The following is a 25,529-nucleotide window of genomic DNA, read 5'->3' as shown; positions in this document are numbered from 1 at the left end:
CCTAAAACATCAAGTCTCCTGCTATAATCAATAATGAGGAAAAAGCAAACTAATTATCCAGGAAGCTGCAGATCAACACTTTCTGAGTCAAACAGTCTCTAGTCCCGGAGTTGGCAACCTTAAACCTTCAAAGAGCCACAAAGATCCTAACCAGAAGCCCTACATTTAATTCTGGAGCTGACCGGAAGTCCTGTTCCCCCACAAAAGAATCTCTTCCTAGTGCAGTATCCTTTTTCCTCTACCTGACCTAACTAAAATTAATCTAACTATCAGTTGTGGAGCTGACTGGAAAACCTTTCCCTTGCCAGAGTCTCCTCCTGGCACACCATGCTTTCCTCCCCCCCACCCCAACCGGAAGCTCCTCTCAAAATTGTGGTGCCAACCAGTGACAGGGAGCTGCAGCAGAGGGATGAAAGAGCCGCATGTGGCTCCAGAGCCACGGATTGCTCACTCCTGCTCTAGTCTATGGCATTTTAAGCTAGGGTCAACAAAATCCATCAGCAATGCAAAGTCTTCAGTCTGCACGCTGTGTCTTCTGATTGCTTCCTCCATATCAAGCGTTTGCCTTGGAGAAGCTTCACTCGAGTTCCTAATTCCTGGATGTTGTAGACAGAGGTAGATGAAAGGAGAGGCCTTCACCTGTTATGCTATGCTAGAATCATGTACACAAGTAGTCCTTGACTTACAACCATTCAGAGTTACAATGGCACTGGAAAAGGGACTTGCACTTATGACTATTGCAGCATCCCTGAAGTCACATGTGAACCAGCTTGTGTCCTTGATGGACATGCATTTACGACAGTTGCAAAGTTCTGTGGTCATGTGATTGACATTTACCACATTCACAGGGGGCTTTCAAGTAAGTCAAATCAATGGGGAGATGCTAGATTTGCTTAATAACATGGCAAAAAAATTATAAAGTTGGATGTGACTCACACTATCACTGCATTGCTTGGTGACAAAAGTTCCTGTCCCAACTGTGTTCATAAGTTGAGGAGTACCAATAATTGCTAAAGTAGAGGAAAAAAACCTATCAGGATCCAGTTTTTCATCTCCACTCCGCTCAATTCAACCCCATTGTTTTGCTAACTCTTTGTAATTCTTGGACTAGAATTTATTTTCAATAAAACATATAGCTGTGTATATTGATGTATGCAGTTAATTGCAGTTATATTTCCTGGTTTTTCTTGCCCATATTTTGCTTTTGCTTTTGGTTGGAAAAAGCCCCCCTCACATTTGCAAAAAGTAAGTTAGTTGAAGGAGATCCAAGGGGTGAATAATGTGTCTGTTGACTCTACTATTCCTGTTCTGGTTTGCTTTCAGAAGGTGAGCATTATTAAAGTCATTTTTTTCCCTTCCTGTCAGCTGCATCAGGTACATTTCTCTCCATCCACCTCCCTTTAACTTACTGACATGTATCCTATTTTAAAGTCAGATCTTCTCCTTCCTTTCTTCCTTAGCTGTTTTGTGTGTGTGTGTGTGTGTGTATCCTGAAAACATTCAGATTTTCCAAAGATCTTCCCCTACATACTTGGCCAAGAGAATACCAAGATTTTTTTAAAGGCTGATGGAGGGAGACCGAGATGCATTATCACTCCTTGTTGGAAAGAAAAGCAGATACTTACATCAAACACCTGTCTCCAACCAATTATGTATGGAGTTAATTAGGCTCATGATGGGCAGGCTTCCTCCATGAAAAAGTTAAATACACAACAGTGCAAATAGCAGGGGTGGAGGGACCATTTGGTAGATGGGTTTTTGATACGTCCATCCCAGTTTCATTTTATGAGTGCCTGAGTGGGGATATTTGCAAGTTTGGAAACACACATACACACACACAAGAACCTGGTTGTTAATGCTGCAGCTGCTCCTCTTCCTCTGAATGTTTGATAAGAGGATTGTCTGACATGCATAGATGTGTTCTGCTGGATCATTTCATGCAAATGCTGAATATTATCTGTCTTGGTTTTCCTGTTTGCAGATGTTTACCAGGTTATTCTAGTCCAGTGATAGCAAATCTTTTTTTTCCTCGGGTGCTGAAAGAGCGTGTGCATGAACTAATGCACAAGTGTGAGTGCCCACACCCATAATTCAATGCATGGGGTGGGCAAAAACAGCCTGTTCCCCAACCCCTGGTGGGCCCAGTAGGCTCGTGTTTTGCCTTCCTCAGGCTCCAAAGGTTTCCCTGGAGCCGGGAGAGGGTAAAAACGCCCTCCCCATCTCCCCGGAGCCTCTCTGGAAGCGAAAAATGCCCTCCCAGAGCCTCTATGTGAGCCAAAAATCAGCTGGCTGGCACACATATGCATGTTGCAGCTGAGCTAGGGCAATTGCTCGCATGCCAACAGATATGGCTCCGTGTGCCACCTGTGGCACCCGCACCATAGTTTCACCATCACTGTTCTAGGCCCTTCAGCCTCTCTGTGTATCTGTGATGATATTCATAGGTAACTAGTAAATTCTTCATAGACTGGGAAGTTGGCAAGCCAAGAAAATCTAGGCCACAATGAAGGGAATCTAAATTTAGCACACAAGTGCAAATTACCAACATGAATATTTCTGTCATTCAGGGGTGAATTTCAAGGCCCATCAGCTTTTAAGTTTCAGAACAAAAATATTTGCATGGTTTTCTGTTAGAGGATAATATTTATCTTAAGCTTTATTTATTGGAGGTATGCTTTAAAATCTCTGAAAAGTGACCTCATTCTCCAAATCAAAAAGTGTATGTCAGACATAGCCTCTGAAGTGGGTGCTGCGTTTTCTCCTGCTTCTTAAAAAATAAAACACATATCTGTGTATATTGATGTTGGCTACCTTCTCATCTTTTGCCAACCGGAGTCTGTAAAGTGAAAGATGTCACTTCTTCTTTGATGTTGCAGGGCAGTGAAATCAACCAAAGGGATGAGGAAGTGGGTATGAACTTCCAGAAGGAACATTCTGAAAGCTGGAAATACAAACAAAATGTTTGGATGTCTTTCTGGAGCCCAAAGTAGATTTGCACACCCTGCTGTCGGTCACCATCATACAAAGCCTTAGAAGCCTTGCTCTCAATATATCTGGATATATTTTGTATGCATCACATTAAGCAAGCCATCATTTCTCATTTGAAGATCCTCCTTCCTAGACTGGAATTTGGGATAATCATAATAATCATACATTGGCTCTGCCAATCTCATTGTATACACGTTGTATTCTGACAATAAAAGTTTGAATTGAATTGATTGACATTGAGAGGATATCATCATAGATCATGTGATGGAAGGGATTTGGGAGTCTTCGAGTCCAACTCCCTATCTAGGCATGAGATCTATACCATTTCAAACCAATGGTTGTCCAATGTCTTCTAAAAATCTCCTTTTTCGGGTGTGCCTGCTGGTAGTTGAAGAGCCAGTAGTGACAAATGGTTGTCCAGCCTCTTCTTAAAAGTCTCCAGTGTGTGAACACCCACAACTTCTGAAGGTAAATCATTTCCCTGGTTGATTGCTCTGTCAGCAAATTTCTAGTGACTAGTTCAATGATGGCGAACCTATGGCACGGGTGCCACAGGTGGCATGTGGAGCCATATCTGCTGGCACGTGATCTGTTGCTGTGGCTCAACTCCAATGTGCATGTGTGTGCTGGCCAGCTGATTTTTGGCTTAAACAGAGGCTCTGGGAGGGTGTTTCTTGCTTCCAGAGAGCCTCTGAGGGATGGGAGAAGGCATTTTTATCCTCTCCTGGATCCAGGGAAGCCTTTGGAGACTGGAGAAGGTGAAACATGAGCCTACTGGTGCCACCAAAAGTTGCAGAACAGGCCATTTCCGGTTTCCAGAGTGCCTGCGGGAAGGCAGGGGTAGCTGTTTTTGCCCTCCCCCGGCATTGAATTATGGGTTTGGGCACTCGCACATGCACAATAGTGCACACACAATCTCTTTTGGCACCCAAGAAAAAAAAGGTTTGCCATCGCTGAACTAGTTTGATGATTGGTTTTGTACATTACATTAAGACTGGGATCCTCCAAATACATTATACTGCATCTCCCCAAATCCCTTCCTAAGTCAAACTAACAATATGGAAAAGAGGTGTCAATGAGTTTTAGTACTCCAATACTTCTGAAGGACATTGGGATGCATCAAGCTGTATGAGATAGTGTTTGGATCCGGCTGAATGTGATTGGAAATTCACATCATGACAGCAGTTCCAAAACAATGGTCCATGGCTCAACGAGATGTGTGAATGCAGGTAGCGAGCTGTAACCCCATTGAAGGCCCATTATAAATATAATACTTGACTCATATTACCTGTTCTCCTGAGCAGATAAAGGTCTGAAAGGGCCTCTGGGTTTTGCAGAGGTATTTTCTGGGAACAATGTTCCTTTTAATGGTGGGTAATCTGGCACTAATAGTTTGATAGCTGCATGAACACTGGTAATTGGGTAGAGGCAGGAGATCCTTCACTCCGTTTGCCTTGTCCTTAATTGCAGCAGTCAATGGGCTGGTGAAATTGAGTAGGCTCATGGTTAATTGCTTGGCTGAATTGTTCCCCAGCTGATAGGCTTTGTTTGCTGCTTTCTACCTAAAGTCTTTCTTGAGAGTGGAAATAACTTGACAGCTCAGACCACCTTACTTCTGGGAAACCCCCCCCCCAAACTATCGCTCTGCTTTTTCGTAATCCAATTTCACTGCTGTAAATAAAGAACTTCAAAGTTGTGACAATGAGAACGCTTCCCATTCTTTGCTTATTATATAAGCTGCTAGGAAAAAATAGCACATTCTATTTTTTTTTCTCACAGCACTGGAAGTTTGTTGCTGCTTTTGTGTTTTGTTGTCTTTTCTCAGTGACAATCAGGTTGTTTTGCTATTTTCAGTTAGCCATTGGTTTATAATTGATTAATAATTATATCTTCTCTTGTTGAGTAATGTAAAGGAGAAAATGTAAAGGAGTAAAGGAGAAAAGCAAGGGAAACAAGAAAGAATGGAAAAAAAGAATGAAGGAAGGAAGGAAAGAAAGAAAGAAGGAAGGAAAAGAAAGAAAGAAAGAAAGAAAGAAAGAAAGAAAGAGGAAGGAAGGGGACAAAGAGATGCCAATAAATACAATTAATGCTTTGTCTCTTTGGGGGGGGGGATTCTAGAGAGCTGGGACAGCCACAGAGAAGGCCCTCCCCCATGGACCAGCCAGCTGACACTGTTCAGGTGATGGGATCTGGAAAAGACCAACTCTGTGGACCCTTACTGGCCCTGATTGCCTTTCAGCTTCTGACACCAAATCCTCTCCAACCTCCTTACTATTGGACTCGGGTGCCAAGTGTATGGACCGATGATACTGCACCACAACCACCACCACAGGATGTGGATGGGCCGCAACAATATGAGTCAATTGAAAATCATCCAATTTTTGATCACATGACCATGGGTTTGTTGCAACAGTCATTAGTGTGAAAAATGATCATGTTACTTTTCTCAGTACTGTTGAAACTTTGAATGGTCACTAAAACAAACTGTTTTAAATCAAGGACTACCTGAATTTATTCCTAATAGATCATTAGTTCAGATTAAAAATTAAGCTATTCCCATACTGTTGGCAATTGAATAGTTGTCTCCAAGCACTCACAAATAACATTCTTTAGTTTACGACATGTGAAAAGTGAGATTGTTTTCACCTCTGCTTGAGAAGCCTTTCCCACTATTGATTCCAGCTTGTCTAGGAATCAAACTATATCATTAGTAAACAGAAGGGGAGAGTTAGAAAATTGTGTAGCTACTAATAACTTCAAGGAAGAAAATGGTATTTTCAGCAACATATAATCTGGGACAATTTTGGCACTGCTCCGTAGAGTTCGGCTCAACGGAGAGGGGCGGGATACAAATACAATAAATAAAATAAATAAATAAATAAAGTCCATGAGGAGCCCAACTAGTTTATGGCTTGGGCATGGCTTGGTGTCAGTGGCAGGGGAAGGATACTGAAAAATCTCCATTCCCTCCCCACTGTGGCGCCAGTCAGAGCTGGTATTTGCCAGTTCTTCGAACTATTCAAAATTTCCACTATTGGTTCTCCAGAACCGGTCAGCACCTGCTGAAATTTCATCTCTGCACATATACCATCACTTGAAAGTATAATACCACTTGATCTTAGTTTCAAAATAAATTTTGTTTTGTTAAAATTTTCAGAAGTGTTAAAACTTAATTGCAGATGCTCAACTTGTATCAGGTTGCTTAAACACATTATGACAAAACGTATGCAAGGAACAGGGAGGTGTGCGCAATCCCCACTATTTATTGATGTTGCTGATCAAAAGACAACTTATGTAATGAATCAAAGAGAAAAGTGATTACATTGTATATAAATTGGTGTTTAAGTTTCTCGCTTTTTCCCCTGCCTTTTCACTCAGCTTCTTTCTTTATGTCTCCAGTTAATAGTACACTTCCAATTAACTTGCATTTTTGCAGCTCATAAAGCTCAAGATGAACTCATTCCAAAATACAATTTTAATCTGTTTAAGATGTTTCTAAAGGTACTGCACTCTCTGCCATGGGACAAATTAGCAAAGGATGAGTGATCTTGGAACAAGGCAAGCTGCATCTCTCTTGAAATTCTTTTTGATCTTTATAGTCATGTGCCCCAAATTACAAACTGAAATAGTCACTGAAAATTTTCTGTCATTTTTTCCAAAGCAGATTTTTTCTCTGCAGAATGTTTTCCTCTGTGAATACTTTGCAAATTGTTTAGAGGAAGTGCTTGTGCTGCCACTGCTGCTGTTGTTGATGTTATTATTGTTGATGTTATAATGACTGAGAAATGTTTGTCAAAATTAACCAAATGTTTTCCTTTATCAAAGAGAATAAAGCTACATAATACTTTTGCCCCTCAGGTGGGGAAGGAAACAGAGAAACGGCTTTGATTGTTTTCTTCCCATCTCTAGTGAATATACTTAATTTCTAGGAAGCGTGCAAGTAAATCCATCAAATTGACCAGATGGCTCAGGAGACCGAGATATGATACTGTTTCAAATGTCCTGTTTCAAAAGCCAGGAGTTATTGTTAACTGACTCAAAGTTGAAAACTATCCACTTAAAGAATGATTTTGAAATTTTCTACTGGAGGCTTCTATTTTTCATCAAATGTGTAACCCGAAGAAGACTGTATGGATTTCTTAAAATCTTTAAAAGCCCTGTACCAAGCAGAAGGAGGCAATCACTTCAGACAATAGATATAGAAATAGGATGGGTGAAGAATGGAAGTGAGACCTGTTTGTCTCATAGCAGGAAGAAGCGAACCATGGACCTCCCAATAGTAACATATACCCCTGTTGGACTACTGCAATGTACTTTTACATGGAGCTGCTTTAAGGATGCCTCAGAAGTTACAGCCAGTCCAGAATTTGTGGGAGAGTACTATATCTAGCCCAGGTGGTACAACAGTTTAACTGCAATATTGAAGGCTAACTCTGGCCAAAGCCAGGAGTTCGATCCTGACTGGTTCAAGGTTAATTCAGCCTTCCATCTTTCTGAGGTCGGTAAAATGAGGAGCCAGATTGTTGGTGGCAGTATGCAACTAATGCTTATGTTATAAACCACCCAGTTGTAAGCCTAAATGCTCTTGCCAAATGCTGTTGTTATCTATGCCACAATTGTTGCCTATGAAATTGACAATGTTGGTTTTGATTGACAAGAGTCCTTACAAGGCTCCTTTTCTCTACTCAGACCTGGTCCACCTATTGTCTTCAGGTTAAGAACATCCAGCTTAGGGACAGCTCCTAGATGTGAATGGGCTGTTGATTATTAAAAATGATGGATGGCATTCTCCTCCCTCAAGCCAACAAACTGCTGAAGCCATGCAATACTTTCAGGAACCGCTGAAGCCGCACATTTTTAATATACAGCCTGTTTTCAGCGGTTTTCAGCAGTTCCTGAAAGCATTATGTGGCTTCAGCAGTTCATCGGCCTGAGGAAGGGCAACCATTTTTAGTAAGAGTTTGCAAGTACAGGTTCCAACTTACATACAAATCTGGGTTAAAAACAGAGTCAGGAGTAGGGGTGTTGCTATTTGACAAGCATGGAATTTTTCTGGAAAACTGTCCCAGTGACATTCAAATTGGCATCTGCCCTCCCTGATTACATGCTGAAGTCTGAGCTTTTACAGAACATTCTAATGAGACTGGATATCTTTTATTTTATTGTTTTGATGCTTTGTTTGTTTGTTTAGATTTGCAGGGCTGCTCTCACGTTCATCTCTTTTTACATTTTTTATTCTTACTGGAGATGTTTTTAAATTATTATTATTATTATTTGTTTCATAGAAACCACCAAGTATTCAATTTTTGGATTATGGTAGCATATAATCAACCTGTAATCAAGCAAGCATGCCACATATCTTGTGCCAGGCCCAAAGCATTATGTGAAGTTAGAGGTTTTTGGCCTGATACAGTTAGCAGCGATAAGGAAACAGGAGGGGTGAGAGAGTGGTATTGATACCAACACACATTCCTTTACACAGAGTCCGAGGTCAACTGAATAAATGAGGAAGACAGTAATCCCTGCACTGGATTGGTCCACATGATTGCATTTGTGGGTGTGGGGATGTGGAATAAACTTTAACCTGGATGGGAACTGAAGGGTAATTCAGTGTTGGAGTGAATTCCATGAATCCAAAATGGCCATGTTAATAAATCCGAACCTCCGAACAGGAGTGGAATGTGATTTATTTCTCAGATGCTATTTGCTATCTTGCTTTATGCCTTCCATATTATCCTGGTGTCTTTAGGGGTAGAAGAGGACCCTGTGTAGCATGTCACCATTGCAGAAAGATTCTACAGAAAGATTCGGTCAGCTTTAGCACATGAAATGGGACGTTTTCATTGCTCAAGTAAAAAAAAATCTATCTTGGACTATTCTGAATCCTATCTTAATGCAGTTATATATCAAAGTTTCTCAACCATGGCAACTTTAAGATGTGTGGGCTTCAAGTCCCAGAGTTCACACAGAAGTGAATTAAGAGCAATTTTTTACTCAAGGTGTACAAACTGTACAACCTTTCTTATCCAAAGATCAAGATGTATTCGTTCACAACAGATGGCTACACGAATTACTTTTCCCAGGGTTTTTTTGACACTAGAAAGTCACATCCCATGAAGCCTAAAAAGATGCTTGCCTATGAAGACTAATTCTTCAATTAGTCTTTCAAGTGCCAATAGATCAGCGGAAACAAAAATGGTCTAAAATAAACTCGTTAATATGCATCACTTCCTGTTGGTTGGTTTCTTCCCTTCTCAACAAACTAAAAAAAGGTTTTGTTGCATTCAGCAAACAGCTTGCTCTGATCAGCCTAATTAACAATGTGAAAGAAACTATGGGGGCCCAAAGGATTGAGCAAAAATGCAGGTATTGATTAAACTTCCAACAGCATTTCCCCGCCTGTTAAAATAACTAAAATTGTACTTCATTTCAGCCATCATCAAAACACACAGAGAGAGAGACAGAGAGAGACACAAACAGTGAGAGACACAGAGACACAGAGAGAGAGAGAGAAAGAGAAAGAGACAGAGACACACAAAGAAAGATTGACACACAGAGAGACAGAGAGAGTCCAGAAATATTTCACAAGAAGAGTCCTTCACTCCCCCAATTACAACAAAATACCTTATTCCACAACTACATCACATCCGATCTAATCTAAATGTAGTTCATAAAATCATATACTAAAATGTCCTTCCTGTTAATGACTATTTCACTTTCAACCACAGCAATACATGGGCAGGTAATAGATTCAAACCATTCCAAACTCAACTGCAGAAAATACGACTTCAGCAATAGAGTGATCAATGCCTGAAATCCATTACCTGACTCTGTGATTTCTTCCCCAAACCCCAAAAACCTTAACCTTAAATTTATGAGGTAGTAGAAATGACCAAATTAACATACGAATTACAGGACAAGGACATGGAGGACTTTCATAAAAGTTGGGACAGATGGTATATCTGGATTGCCAAAAATAAATTAAATTGAAAGAAAATTAGAAACCCTAAACTCAAATTTAGAGAGAAAAATCAAATTGATATTAAGAAAAAATATTAACAAATCAAAGCATTACTATACCATTGAAAAAACAAAAAACTACATAAAATTGACACAATAACAAGAAAATTGAAAGGTTGTATAAATGCAATAAATATGTAATAATTATTAAAAGGAAGATTTTCCTTTTTGTATTATGTATAAGCTGCAAGTCAAATACACTACATCTTAGGTGGTGCAGATTTTAAGTAATGATACCAAACATTGCATGTATAAAGCAAGATGCTTTATTCTCTTTTTCTTTTTTCTCTTTTCTTTATGTGTATGTAGTGTATATATTCTTATTTTGTCGGGTTTTTTTGTTATATGTTTTAATGTATATATTTAATAAAGTCTTTTTGCGGCCCTATTTGGACCGGGAGTCATTACTCACAGTCACTCATGCCCTCATCACCTCGAGGCTCGACTACTGTAACGCTCTCTACATGGGGCTACCTTTGAAAAGTGTTCGGAAACTTCAGATCGTGCAGAATGCAGCTGCGAGAGCAATTATGGGCTTCTCTAAGTATATTACTCCAACACTCCGCAGTCTGCATTGGTTGCCGATCAGTTTCCGGTCACAATTCAAAGTGTTGGTTATGACCTATAAAGCCCTTCATGGCACCAGACCAGAATATCTTCGGGACCGCCTCCTGCCGCACGAATCCCAGCGACCGGTTAGGTCCCACAGAGTCGGCCTTCTTCGGGTCCCGTCGACTAAACAATGTCGTCTGGCGGGACCCAGGGGAAGAGCCTTCTCTGTGGGGCCCCGACCCTCTGGAATCAGCTCCCCCCTGAGATTAGGATTGCCCCCACCCTCCCTGCCTTTCATAAACTCCTTAAGACCCACCTTTGCCGTCAGGCATGGGGGAACTAAAACATCTCCCCCTTGCCCATGTTGTTTTGCCGTTTGATTGATTGACTGTGTGCCTGTTTTTTTATATATATATATTGGGATTGTTTTATGAAATTACTAATTTTAAATTGTAATTAGATTGGTGGGCATTGGATTTGTTATTATGTACTGTTTTTTATTATTGTTGTGAGCCGCCCCGAGTTTGCGGAGAGGGGCGGCATATAAATTCAATAAATCTAAATCTAAATCTAATTTTTTTTTAAAAAAACAAACCTTAACCTTAGATTGTCTACAGTCTTCCTCTCCCAATTTCTAAGAGATCTGTAAGGGGCATCCATAAGCACACCACTGTGCCTACCGTACCTGTCCTACTGGTATACTGTCCTTTTTTATTGTTATTTTTTACTTATGTTATGTTTATACAAACAACTACTATCCTATACATGTTTGACAAATAAATAAATTAAATAAATAAATAAATAAATAAATAAACAGAGACAGAGAGAAAGAGATTTCCTGGCCATATTGGAACAGGGCAACTGTGGTTTTATTCACTCTGAAGTAGATACCAGAAAATAGCAATAGCAATAGCATTTAGACTTATATACCAATTCACAGTGCTTTACAGCCCCCTCTAAGTGGTTTACAGAGAGTCGGCATATTGCCCCCAACAATCTGGGTCCTCATTTTACCGACCGTGGAAGGATGGAAGGCTAAGTCAACCTTGAGCCTACTGAGATACAAGTACTGCACTTCAACCACTGCACCGCTGAGCTCTGTAGTATCTATTGTAAATGGTATCTATTGCAGCATGAATACAGTAGATATGCAGCATCCTGTGATGTGGTGACACCTTAATCCTGTTTAATTTTGTTGCCAACTATCAATTCTCTTTTTCCCTGGATAAATTCCATTTGTTTTGTCAATCCAAATGATTTTTATTTTAATTTTTTTAAAAACGTGCTCTATATTTTCCCATGGAATATTAACCTGATTTTAGGAATTTGACACTCTTTGCAAAGCCCTGAAGACCTGGTTGCCAATGGGCCTGAGATGGAGCCAATTGAGTGTCTTATGGATTAACTGATTGTTGGGGTTTTTTTTTTACTATTTTTTATTGTTTGTATATTGGGTGTAATCTTTACACGCAAGGCAGTTAATCTCATGTCTGCATTGCATGATGGATGGAATATCAAACCAAGTGTTTTATGTTTATCCAAATGTATATCTTTCCCCCATTTTTGGAACTCTTGCTTTAAAAATCTCAGCAACCTTCACGTAGTTGTCTGAGTAACAATCCTCCTCATAAGATGTAGAAAACCCAGTTTTCCTCCTCGTATCTTTATCTGCAGAAAATCAAATGGAGAAATTGCCTGGAGAAATTATTAGGTCACTATATTAACTAGTATGTATGCTGCATAATTTTAACTTGCCCTCACCTTTCCTATCTTGAAATTCAGAGTTAATCTGTATGGTAACCTTTTAAGCTACCTAAGTATATAATCACATTTTTAACAGAGCTTTGATGTTTTGCAACATATTTTATGTGTCTTAACTTTAAGTCAATGATTCTTCTTCTCCATTTTATATGTAAACTCTATCTTAATCTGTGATTCAGATAATTTCTCTCACTAAATAACTAAATAACCATCTTATTGTTTGAGGAGTATGGAGATCAGATTTATCTGATGTATTTAGTCACTGTTACCTGACTTCAAAAAGATGTTAAGGAACATAGTATTATAGCAGAAGAAGTGTTGCACTTAACTGACTTTTGCAGAAGAAACATAACATCTGCCTGCCTGCCTGCCTGCCTGCCTGCCTGCCTGCCTGCCTGCCAATTTGGATTTCTGGACTGCCCTTCTCCAGCGTACTTGGGGCGGCTCACAAGATAAAATCAATTACAAAATACAAAATGTAAGAAACTGAAACATAAAATGTAAATCTAAAACCCCAAACAATTAAAATCATTCAACCCGGTTCATCCAATCACAGTCATACAATCATATTATCAGCTGGAGCAGAGTGCCAACACTCAATGGCCCATTAATACAAGCACGACATGAAGATGAGGCACATGAAATCTTTTATTCAGCATGGTGGCATTCTGGTTCAAACCGGGAGGAATCCACCTCTGGTATGAATGTAAGAAAGTGAGAAATGTTCTTGCATATATGAGAAAAAGCAATAACTAGGACACAATTTATTGTCTTAGAAAGAGTACTGAAGATTGCTTTAGCGTGATGTTCTCCAGTCATTTGGAACTCAGATACTGTCAGTTTAAGCCAACATGACCAATGGTCAGGGTTAAAAATGGTAAATGAGAGATAAATCTCAAAACATTAGGTTGGGAAAAGACTAAGGTTTCATTGTGTCATAAATATATTTTATGTTTTACACAATTCAGGCCTAAAAATTAAAAGAATCTCAACTGTCATAGAATGCCACAATAGCTGTACAAGGTGGTTCCTTTCCTGATATATTTAAGATTTATGTGGCACACAATTATTTTAGACCTTCATTCTTTTGTCTCATTCTATCCAAATGTCATCTTGCATCCAAAAAAATTGCAAGAATCTTCTCTTTGAGTTTGCAGATATTCACAGGTGAATCTGAAAAGGGTTATTTATTTATTTTTACCCAGGAAATAGAGATACCAAATCTGTATCATGCTGCAAGAGCAGAATGGTCTCACCGGGGGGTAAAACAACAATATTTACAACACTCTACATTGTTGAGCAGTATGGAAGGATGAAATGTTCTGTAGAAGAACTGAGATGGAAGTACAACCTTTTCTTTCATATTATACAGGAAAGTATACCATGCATAATTCCCAGCCTCAACCAAAACATATTTTTTGTTTCTTACATAATTAAAGGCTCTTTCCAGGGAACCATTGAAATAGTATGCCATTTAAGCATAATAGTATGGTACATTTAAGAAAGAAGAGAGAGATACACAAACACATACGTATATATTTATAATGTCAAATTGTAAAAGGATTGCCTTTTACAATTTATCTATTTATTTATTTGTTGCATTTAGAGCCCATCTCTTCTTTGAAGGCAACTTACTTGGGAGGAGCCTCCCTAATTTTATCCTCACAATTATAACCCCATGAAGATAGATTGTTTTGAGAGAGCTATTGGCCCAAAGTCAACCAATGAGCTCCATAATCGAGGGGATTGTGCATTTAGTTCCCCTTGATCCATCGCCAGCATCTGAAACATTATAGTACATTGGCTCCCTTCTATGCATCGTATTTGATTTCTCTAATACAAGTTTTTTCTTTTGTATTAAATATTAAGAGGACTTTACATTAGAAGGTAAATTCATGACATTACAATTGTATGGTAAAGTCTCCTTTGAATCAGTCTCAGATTCTAATATCTTCATAGAGACGGCCATGTAGTTTTCTTGGTAACAGTACAAAAGTGTTTGCCACTTCCCTTGTTTGATTTTTTTCCTTCCCAATTTAAACTAAAGCCCTGGGATTCCCTAGAAGTCTTCCCTCCAAGACTGATGCTACTTAGTTGGGTGTCCCAATATATGCAGGTTGTAAATAATAAATAACACTTCCTTTATTTTCAATCATAGAGCAGCACAAGATAATACAAAACCATAAACCTTACAGCCAACAAAATTTACAGATGGTAACTTCATCAATATAAGTGTAAAGAATGACTAAAATATTAGCATCACTATCACAAATGTCAAATGATATTAAATTTTAATATTGCACAGAAGAAAGATGCAACATAAAATGTAAGGTCTTGATAAATAGTAATAGATGTATAAGAGAACAATTAAAAAAACCCTACCATTGCACAGAAGCAGTTTAATGTATAATATATGAGGTAACTAAAATTGCATTACCAATACCAAATTAAGAACATTATGATTTTCAAAACTATATATAGGAATCATTAATATTCTGACTAAAACTAATCCTTTCTATCTAAGCTAAAGGCTGAGTTTATCCTCACAATTACAACCCCACTTCGATAGATTGTTTTGAGAGAGATGTTGGCTCAAAGTCAACCAATGGGCTGCATGGATTCTAACACATTTTGGAATAATTGCATGCATGGATAAAGCTGCATGGATTCCAACACATTTTAGAATAATTGCACCTCTGATTGAAATAAGCTGAGGCCCACTTAACCATTTTTCCTTGATGATAGGACACTGCATATATCCTACAGTCAAGGGATGGCCATCAGCCATTTTTCAAGCAGCTCTGAAGAATCAGACTTGATTGAATGGAAGAGTGGGGAGAAAGGAGCCAAAATCTATAGGGTTCCTTCATATGTAATGTTCTAATGTATAGAAGTTATGGCTAAATATCTGGCAGAAAGTGGACTATGGGTGTGTTTTTCCAAATGCAGTGAGTGTGGTGAAGGTATAGTTTTAGAAGAACTCTCTCTCTCTCTCTTTTTCTGTGTGTGTGTGTGTACACATAAAATACATATAGTACATAATGTATCTTTTTGTGTGCCTGTGTGTAATATGTATGTACACATTTGGCATATATACATAGGAATAAATGGTATATTTTGGATGTTCATTAGTAGTAAATAGACAGGGAAATTATATTTTGTTGAGGCCTTTGAGGCGGGGAGAAGCCAGACACCCTAACACTAACCCGTGATGTGAGTGACATCAAGTTGGCCATGCCCACCCAGTGACATGCCCACCCAGCCACTCCCACCAACATCACATGATTATAAAGCCATGCCCACAAAATAAGCCATGCCCACAGAGAGGTAGTAAAAATAAATAAATTGGAACCCACCCCTGTCTCTTTCCACCCTCCCTATCCCTCTTCTCCAGTGCGTCAACACTGAAGTCTCAAAATGGCCTCAGTCAGGCCAGTTTCAAGGTTCACAGTCAAATGGGGAAAGCCTATTTCTGAGGGAATGTTTGTTTCCTTGGAGAAACGCTTCACCCACTTTCTCCCCCAGGACATTTGCTGAAGAATTCAAAGAAATGTTTCAAGGTAGCTCTATAAACTCAATAGTTACAACCCGTTATGCTGTAGTAATGAAGTTAATAATATGTTTTCATAAGCACTTTAATCTCTCTGTTGAATCAATTCCAATTGGTTAATATTCTACTATCATCTGGAAATATTATAGCTGTAATCACAGGTCGCCCATATAAAATCCGATCATTGGTTTTAGCAATGACATGGTGTCTCAGTGGCTTAATGACACTGGAGAGGGACTTTGTTCAGGCAGTTCGAGTCCTAGCACTGCATAGCAAGGTGAGCACCCATCAATTGGCTCACCTTTCCCCCCCTCCCAGCATATCAAAAACATGTTCTATGCAACTAGATAAATAGGGATCATATCAATGAGAAGAGGAATTGATGCTTTGTGCAGACAGTCAGAACCCTGCACCCATTTACAAGGCAACCTCAGTGGGGGGGGGGGGGAAGCCTGGACACTGCTGCAGGTTGCTGTTGGTCTTTCTTTCTAGGGTGGAGCTAGCTCACCCCTTTTGGTGCACCATGGATAGTTCACAAGTGTGAATCAAATGGGCTAGTAGTCTTAGGTAGCTAAATAACTATTCTGTGTTATCATTCTAGTCTCCTGGCTATTATAACATTGACATATGTTAAATAAATAATAAATAATAATTGGTTTAGCTATCTCTCTAGGTTCAGAGAAAAGGCTTTCCCAGTTTTATCACAAGTTATTTTAATTTCTGCTTTGAACTTGAGTAACAGCCAATTTGGGGTAGGGGTTAAGGCAGCAGGCAAGATCATGAGCAACCATTAGTTGTAGCTCTCCTTAGGCACCAAACCAGATGGGTAACCTTGGGCCAGTCATTTTCTCTCAGCTCTGGACTCATGCAAGCAAACGTCAGGGTTCAAAAACTGACTCGAAATCAATACATATTTGGATGCCTGACACATATGGAGTCAGTGTGGTGTAGTGATTAAGGTGCTGGCTTAGAAACCAGGAAATTGTGAGTTCTAGTCCGGTCTTCAACATGAAGGATGGCTGGGTGACTTTAGTCTAGACCTGTGTTTCCCAACCTTGACAACTTGAAGATATTTGGACTTCAACTCCCAGAATTCCCCAGCCAGCGAATTCTGGGAGTTGAAGTCCAAATATCTTCAAGTTGCCAAGGTTGGGAAACACTGGTCTAGACCAGCGTTTTCTAACCTTTTTGTTTGGCCATGCCCCACCTAAGCATCTCTAAAATCCTGATGCCCTCCTCCATGACATATGGCATATACTAGTTGGCATGGGGCAACTAGTATATGCCACCCCTCTGTTCTGACCATTAATGTTATGTGTGGGTGTGATTGAGTAAATTGACTGTTTTTTAAATTAATGAGTTTTTAATTTATATTTTTAACTATTAGATTTATATACATATTGTTTGCATTGTATGTTGTGAGTTTCCCCGGGTCCCCAGAGAGGGGCGGCATACAAGTCTAGTAAATAATAATAATAATAATAATAATAATAATAATAATAATAATAATAATAATAATAATAAAAAATAATTATTACTATTCAAAAAGTGAACTCCTGCTTACACAGAGGAAGTCTAGAAGGCCATTAACTTGGTTAACTCCAATTGCCCACATTAAAAGTCAAATTGCCCCCCTGTGGGACATGGGCCCCATGTTGGGAACCAGTGGTCTAGACCCTCTTTCATAACCCACCTCAAAGGATTATTGTTGTGGGGAAAAGAAGAGATGGGAGAATTTAGCATATTTGCCACTTTGAGATAGATTATATATCTATATATCTATATATCTACAGTATATGTCTATCTATATGTCTGCCTGCCTGCCTGCCTGCCTGCCTGCCTGCCTGCCTGCCTGCCTGCCTGCCTGCCTGCCTATCTATCTATCTATCTATCTATCTATCTATCTATCTATCTATCTATCTATCTATCTATCTATCTATCTATCTATGAGAGAGAGATGATAGACAGACAGACAGACAGATAGATAGATAGATGAGAAACAGAGAGAGAAATAGATGTAAAGTGGGTTACAAAACTAACAATAATAATCTAATAACAATCTAATAGTGTAGCCAAATTGCTTTATTCTTCACCTAAAATACCACTTTCTTGATTTCTCCACTTCATTTAAAATCTACTATTATCTTTCTGTCCTTGGCTATTGTTCCCTGCCATCACCATCCACTACCCTCATATTCAACTTTTCATCAAAGTCTTGTTTTTCCTGACTGGCAAGGCCAGAATGCAAGAATTGAAGAGAGGGAAGATAAAAAATTTGAGGCAGGGAGTGTTTTTTTATTTGACAGGTCCTGAAATTTAATGCAAGCCATCACTTATGTGAAACTAATCCTGCTTCAAAAACAGCTAACAACAAAAGCATCCATAGATTTTAGCATTACATGGAAACATATAACAAATTAGATGTGTGAATGTGTGAGTGACTTAGATATTTGATTTTTTATGCTCCTAAATTACCACTTGAGGGGAAGAATTGGCATCTTTCACTCATGGGATTTCCAGAAAGAGATAAACTCCTGCATTTCTTTGACAAAAATCCCATAAGTACAAAAGAAAAGCGGGAGAGAGAATGAAAGCATTTCCTTCATATATTTCTCTTAATATGTCATAAAATGAGAAAAGCCATTTTAACACAAAGAAATTACACTTCCTGAATCAACTTGCAAGCCAGAATACAAGCTTCTGCACATATTTTTTTTAAAAATTCTGTTATGATTCTGAACTCAAAGAAAGGTAGACTAAAATCTATGTATTAAGGGGAAATGTGCACAAAAATGTATTTATTACGTTAGAGAATATTTTTCTAACAAAAGGTATCTACAGTAATACCTCGTCTTACGAACCTAATTGGTTCTGGAAGGAGGTTCGTAAGGCGAAAAGTTCGTAACACGAAACAATGTTTCCCATAGGAAACAATGTAAAAGTGATTAATGCATGCAAGGGGGGAAAAATTGCAAAATGGTGCTCCGCTGGGCGCCGTCGCCTGGCTATCACCTTTTAAAACAGCCAGGGGACTTCCTGGCGTTCTCCCGAACCCGAACTTTTTGGGTTCGGGTTCGGGAGGCCGCCGAGAAGCGCTGCCGCCCGGCTGTCACCTTCTGAAACAGCCGGAGGGCTTCTCGGCGTTCTCCCAAATGCCGAACCCGGAAGTTTGGCAAAAGTTCAGGTTTGGGTTCGGGTTCCGGAGGCCGCTGAGAAGCGCCCGGCTGTTTCAGAAGGTTACAGCTGGGCGCCGCCACCCGGCGGAGCACCATTTTTTCAATTGGCAGCTGCATTTTTGGCCGATCTGGAGGCTGAAACAGAGGTGGGGAATCCCAATAGGGAATTCCATGGGCAGAGCTTTGACGTCACGAAGACGTCCTTCCTGGAGGCCACATTTCGGCCAACCAGGAAGGACGTCTTCATTGCACGAGGGCCCATTGTGGATTTTTTTTAAAGTCACATATTAATGTGGAAATAGATGGAATTATTGAAAGAAAAATGAGAAGGAGCAAAGTCAAATTTGATCTTTTAAAAACATTATATATATTGTTTGTAGATTGTTCTGAGTTCGGGTTTTGCCCTGTGTAATATTTTGCATGTCTATGTGATGTTTTGGTGAAATCACATTCATCATCATCAGGCTGAAGTTTCAAGCTTGAAACTTCAGCCTGATGATGGTGAATGTGATTTCACCGAAACGTCGCGTAGACATGCAAAATATTACACAGGGCAAAACCCGAACTCAGAACAATCTACATACATATACCCGTGAAAATCTACAAAAACAAATATATATATATTTGTTTTTGTAGATTTTCACGGGTATATGTATGTAGATTGTTCTGAGTTCGGGTTTTGCCCTGTGTAATATTTTGCATGTCTACGCGACGTTTCGTTGAAATCACATTCACCATCATCAGGCTGAAGTTTTAAGCTTCGTGTTGCTGTAAATATGGAATGTTTGTAACTGCCATTTCTTCCTTATATATAGTGTTGGGGGTGGAGATTTGGTTTGAATGTAGCAAATAGATTGGGTGACTATGTTTTAGTGATTTGATTGGTTGGTGGAATCACACTTACTTGAAAGATTGATATGGTGATTATTCTGATATGTTTTTTTGTTTAAGACTGGTTTCCAAATCTCTGGTAGGCGGGACCTATCATCTCTTTTATTCATGCATAGGGGGCGTTTCTCAATCTCTATAGCTTCTCTAGTAATTCTTCTGTATAAATTTTCTGTTTTGGAAAGTAATTTAGTTTTTTCAAAGTCAATTTTGTGCCCTGTTTTTTTAATGTGCTGGACAAGGGAGGAAGTCTTTTCTTCTTTTTTAACTGCATTCTCATGTTCTGCAATGCATTTGCTCACTCTTAACAGCTATCCAAAACAAACACAAGCCCCCCAAATATATCCTAGCTCTAACCAACCACTGTCTGACTAATACATACTTCATCTATAATGAACAAAGATATAAACAGATAGAGGGAGCCCCCATGGGATCACCCCTCTCACCTGTCATCGCCAACCTCTATATGGAATATTTTGAAAATAATGCATTAGAGCAATCTAAACACAAACCTAAACTTTGGCTGAGATATGTTGATGATACTTTTGTAATTTGGCCACATGGTAAGGAAAAACTAGACAATTTCCTCACACATCTCAACAGCCTACACCCTAAAATACAATTTACTATGGAAACAGAAGTCAATGATCAACTTCCCTTTCTAGATGTACTAATCTATAAAAAACCCAATGGCACCCTAGGACACACCATCTACCAAAAGAAAACCCATACCAACCGTTATCTAAATGCACACTCCCACCACCACCCCGCACAGATCACCTCAGTAGCCAAAACTCTCATCACCAGAACCAAATGCCTAGCTGACCAGGAGCACTTAAAAACTGAATTGAACAAACTTAAAGATGTATTAATTTCTAATGGATTCGAAAGGAAAACAATCACAAAACTAATAAAAAAAGAGACACCCCCCCCAAAAATCAAGATCAAGAACAGGACACTGGTACCACCCTTCTCCCTTACATCAAAGGCACCACAGACAAAATTATTAAAATCCTGCACAAACATAATATTAAAACTTCATTTGTCACTAACCAAAAAATATCAAACATCCTAAGGAACCCAAAAGATAAAATCCGACTAGAACACCAAGGAATCTATGAAATCCCTTGCAAAACATGTGCAGCCACATACATTGGACAAACCAATCAAAGAGTGAGCCAACGCATTGCAGAACATGAGAATGCAGTTAAAAAAGAAGAAAAGACTTCCTCCCTTGTCCAGCACATTAAAAAAACAGGGCACGAAATTGACTCTGAAAAAACTAAATTACTTTCCAAAACAGAAAATTTATACAGAAGAATTACCAGAGAAGCTATAGAGATTGAGAAATGCCCCCTATGCATAAATAAAAGGGATGATACGTCCCGCCTACCAGAGATTTGGAAACCAGCCTTAAACAAAAAAACATATCAGAATAATCACCATATCAATCTTCCAAATAAGTGTGATTCCACCAACCAATCAAATCACTAAAACATAGTCACCCAATCTATTTGCTACATTCAAACCAAATCTCCACCCCCAACACTGTATATAAGGAAGAAATGGCAGTTACAAACATTTCATATTTACAGCAACACAAAGCTTAAAACTTCAGCCTGATGATGGTGAATGTGATTTCACCGAAACGTCACATAGACACTCAAAATATTACACGGGGCAAAACCCGAACTCAGAACAATCTACATACATATACCCGTGAAAATCTACGAAAACAAATATTTTATATACAGTGGTCCCTCGATCATCGCGAGGGTTCCGTTCCAGGACCCCTCGCGATGATCGATTTGTCGCGAAGTAGCGGTGCGGAAGTAAAAACACCATCTGCGCATGCGCAGATGGTGTTTTTATTTCCACCGCAGCAGCGAGGAGCCGAAGATTGGGTTTCCCCGCCGCCTCGCTGCTGCTGCTTGTCCGCGCGCGTGCCGCCCGGCCCCCCCCCCCGCACTGTTGCTGGGGCCGCTTCTCAGCTGAGAAGTGGCCCTGGGGTTTCCCCGCGCGCGCGCGTGCCGCCCGCCCCCCCGCGCTGTTGCTGGGGCCGCTTCTCAGCTGAGAAGCGGCCCTGGGGTTTCCCCGCGCGCGCGCGTGCCGCCCGCCCCCCCCGCGCTGTTGCTGGGGCCGCTTCTCAGCTGAGAAGCGGCCCTGGGGTTTCCCCGCGCGCACGCGTGCCGCCCGCCCCCCCGTGCTGTTGCTGGGGCCGCTTCTCAGCTGAGAAGCGGCCCTGGGGTTTCCCCGCGCGCGCGCGTGCCGCCCGCCCCCCGCGCTGTTGCTGGGGCCGCTTCTCAGCTGAGAAGCGGCCCTGGGGTTTCCCCGCGCGCGCGCGTGCCGCCCGCCCCCCCCGCGCTGTTGCTGGGGCCGCTTCTCAGCTGAGAAGCGGCCCTGGGGTTTCCCCGCGCGCGCGCGCGCCGCCCGCCCCCCCACGCTGTTGCTGGGGCCGCTTCTCAGCTGAGAAGCAGCCCTGGGGTTTCCCCCCGCGCGCGCGTGCCGCCCGCCCCCCGCGCGGTTGCTGGGGCCGCTTCTCAGCTGAGAAGCGGCCCTGGGGTTTCCCAGCGCGTGTGCCGCCCACCCGCCCACGCCGTTGCTCGCGCCTTACCGGGGCAAGAGGGGGAAGACCCAGGGAAGCCTCTGCCCGGCGGGGAAACTCCACCATCTACGCATGCGTGGAAGGGCACGCATGCGCAGATGGTGGAGTTTACTTCCGGGTTGAAAACTCGCGATATAGCGTTTCGCGAAGATCGAGATCGCGAAACTCGAGGGACCACTGTGTATATATATATATATATATATATATATATATATATATATATATGTCACATGTATATATATATGTCACATATATATATAAAAATAATGTTTTTAGTTGAATTTTTTTAAATTAAGGGAGACTAGGATGGTACCATTTCAGCCTTGTTCTGGCCTCATCAGCTAGCCACACCATTCCTTACTGGGATTCGATCTGGCAGCCTCTGCCTTGTAAGGCATAGAGTTAGCAGTTGAGCCACCAGACCTTGATCCCTCTGTACCAGGGAGGGGCTATATGATTTTTTATGTCGGATCACCCTGGTATATTGAAGGAATGTCACAGCTCCTTTTTGCCTCTCGGCCCAACCCAGGGCCATTTCCAAGGCTGTTAATATTATTGATAGCCGACAATTCTATCTCTATGTGTCACATGGTTTTTTTGCTGAATTTGAAAATTAGGGAGACTAGGATAGATCTATTTCGGCCTTATTTTGGCCTCATCAGCTAGCCATACCCACTGGGACTTGAACCTGCAACCTTTGCCTTGTAAGGCAGAGAATTATCCTCTAGGCTACAGTATCCAATCCCTTCAGCTCTGCACCAGGGAAGGGTTACATATTTTTGTGTCGAATCACCCTGGTGTATTGAAGGAACATCACAGCTCCTTATTTGCCTCTCGGCCCAACCCAGGGCCATTTCCAAGGCAGTTAATTTTATTGATAGCCGACAATTCTATCTGTATGTGTCACATGGTTTTTTTTGCTGAATTTGAAAATTAGGGACACTAGGATAGATCTATTTCGGCCTTATTTTGGCCTCATCAGCTAGCCATACCCACTGGGACTTGAACCTGCAACCTTTGCCTTGTAAGGCAGAGAATTATCCTCTAGGCTACAGTATCCAATCCCTTCAACTCTGCACCAGGGAAGGGTTACATATTTTACTGGTGTACTTTTGAATCCCCTGGCTTCCAAACAGGATATATAGCTGAGGATAAACAAAATATAGCTGTGTTATCGTGAGACTCCTCCCTCCCTCTTCTCTGCAATCTGATAGAATGACATTTGAAAAAGAACCACCTTATTAACTTTTCTATTATTAACTACTACTAAACAGGCAGCTTTCATTTATGATATTTCACAATTATAATGTCAAAATTGGAGTTCAATATTTTGACACAGAAACCAAATTGCAGGTACTGGAATTTCAAACTTCAGGTATTAGAAATTTGAAAAATTAAACTTCTTTTTAAAAACTGTCTACTATGTTCCTAGGCTTCACTCCAGGAAAAATCATACAGGATACAGAGCGATGGTGTGATGCTTCTAGATAAAGAATTCTTTGCACTATCAATAAAAAACTTCCTCAAACTAATTCATCTATTTCAAGGAGGAGGAGGAGGAAGAGGAATGGAAAAATGTGGGGAGCTGCAGTTAGAAATGATTAAAAATATCTTCTGAAATTTCTATACAATTCTGTGAGTGGAGCTTGCTTTCATGGCAAATTCATTCCTGCACACACAAAAATGTTTTTTTTCTTACCATGAAGCAGAACTTTAGCAGAGTAATAAACAAGGGTACCAATTGATCCCATCATCAGGATCTATTTTCTTGGCCCATTTTTTTGAAATTATTATTTTAATAAGAACCAAATTTGTCACCTCTGGGATCATCCACATTTATGGTAACTCTGAGTGATTTTGATCCCAGTATAAGACAATACACCAATCAGGGGATCACCCTTAACATTTTAGGTAGAAAGATGATCAGAGACATCTAATAGACATGGTGGGAAATAATCTATTTTACTTTCTCAGGATATTTTTGGTGGGAATTGGGCATTTCCTGACTTTTAAAAAATAAATGTTAACTCTGTTTTAAATTTTATACTATAATGATGCTAATTTTCAGCAACTGCAGTCAGCTCTGCTCTTCACATTCGTGGTCTAAACTAAGTTGTGTATTATTTATTTTGTTTTGTTTTATTATTTTATTTTTGCTACAGTCTGTCTTCTCTCATCCCGCCCCCCGCTTTTTAAAGTAAAACCTTTTGCTATATGTCAATTTAATTAAAATCTCCGGCTTTGGAATGAAATGTGTATTGCAATGCACAAAGATAATTCTGTACTATACGCATTGTGACCTTTTCAACATTCTGCATTTGTGTTTCGATTAGCAAAGCACTCAGTAAATTCTCACCTCTCAGTGAGAAATGGGCCACTACCATTCTAAAGTTCCTTCTGTACACTTCTGTACACAAACCAGCACAAGCAAATCTGCCCATTTCAAGACAGATCTTATATGCCATAGGCACAGGGCTTTTCATTTGAAAAGCACCTTGTATTGCATCTTACTTTTCTTAATAGTTGCAATTAAGTTTTGAGTTTTCCCCCCAGTGATTTTCATGTTGAGGAATAAGGGAGATTGAATTCATACACATAGTCATTGTGCTACTCCCTTCTGGGTTAAGCAGTGTTGTGCAAAGAGCAGAAAAAATATTTAGTAGTAAGCAAAAGGAAATAAAGGGAGGATATAAGAAAAATGAGAAGGATATCTAATTAAATCATTTTACCCTGTTTCAACCTCCTTAGGTTTCTGTCCTTGCCTACCAACTTTACTTCCATCATGTCCTTTCATCACTTTAAATATTGCTCCCCCTCTTTTTTTTTCTTTAAATGTATGAGCTCCTTTTTGTATCCATTACAATTCAGTGGTGGGATTCAAATAATTTAACAACTGGTTCTCTTCCCTAATGACTGTCTGGGTAGGTGTGGCTGGGTGGTCATGTGACTGGTTGGGTGTGGGCCATGGCCAACTTGATGTCACTCACAT

Source organism: Erythrolamprus reginae, chromosome 2 (genome assembly GCF_031021105.1).
Source record: "Erythrolamprus reginae isolate rEryReg1 chromosome 2, rEryReg1.hap1, whole genome shotgun sequence".
Taxonomy (NCBI): domain Eukaryota; kingdom Metazoa; phylum Chordata; class Lepidosauria; order Squamata; family Dipsadidae; genus Erythrolamprus; species Erythrolamprus reginae.
Note: the sequence above shows the minus strand (reverse complement) of the source record.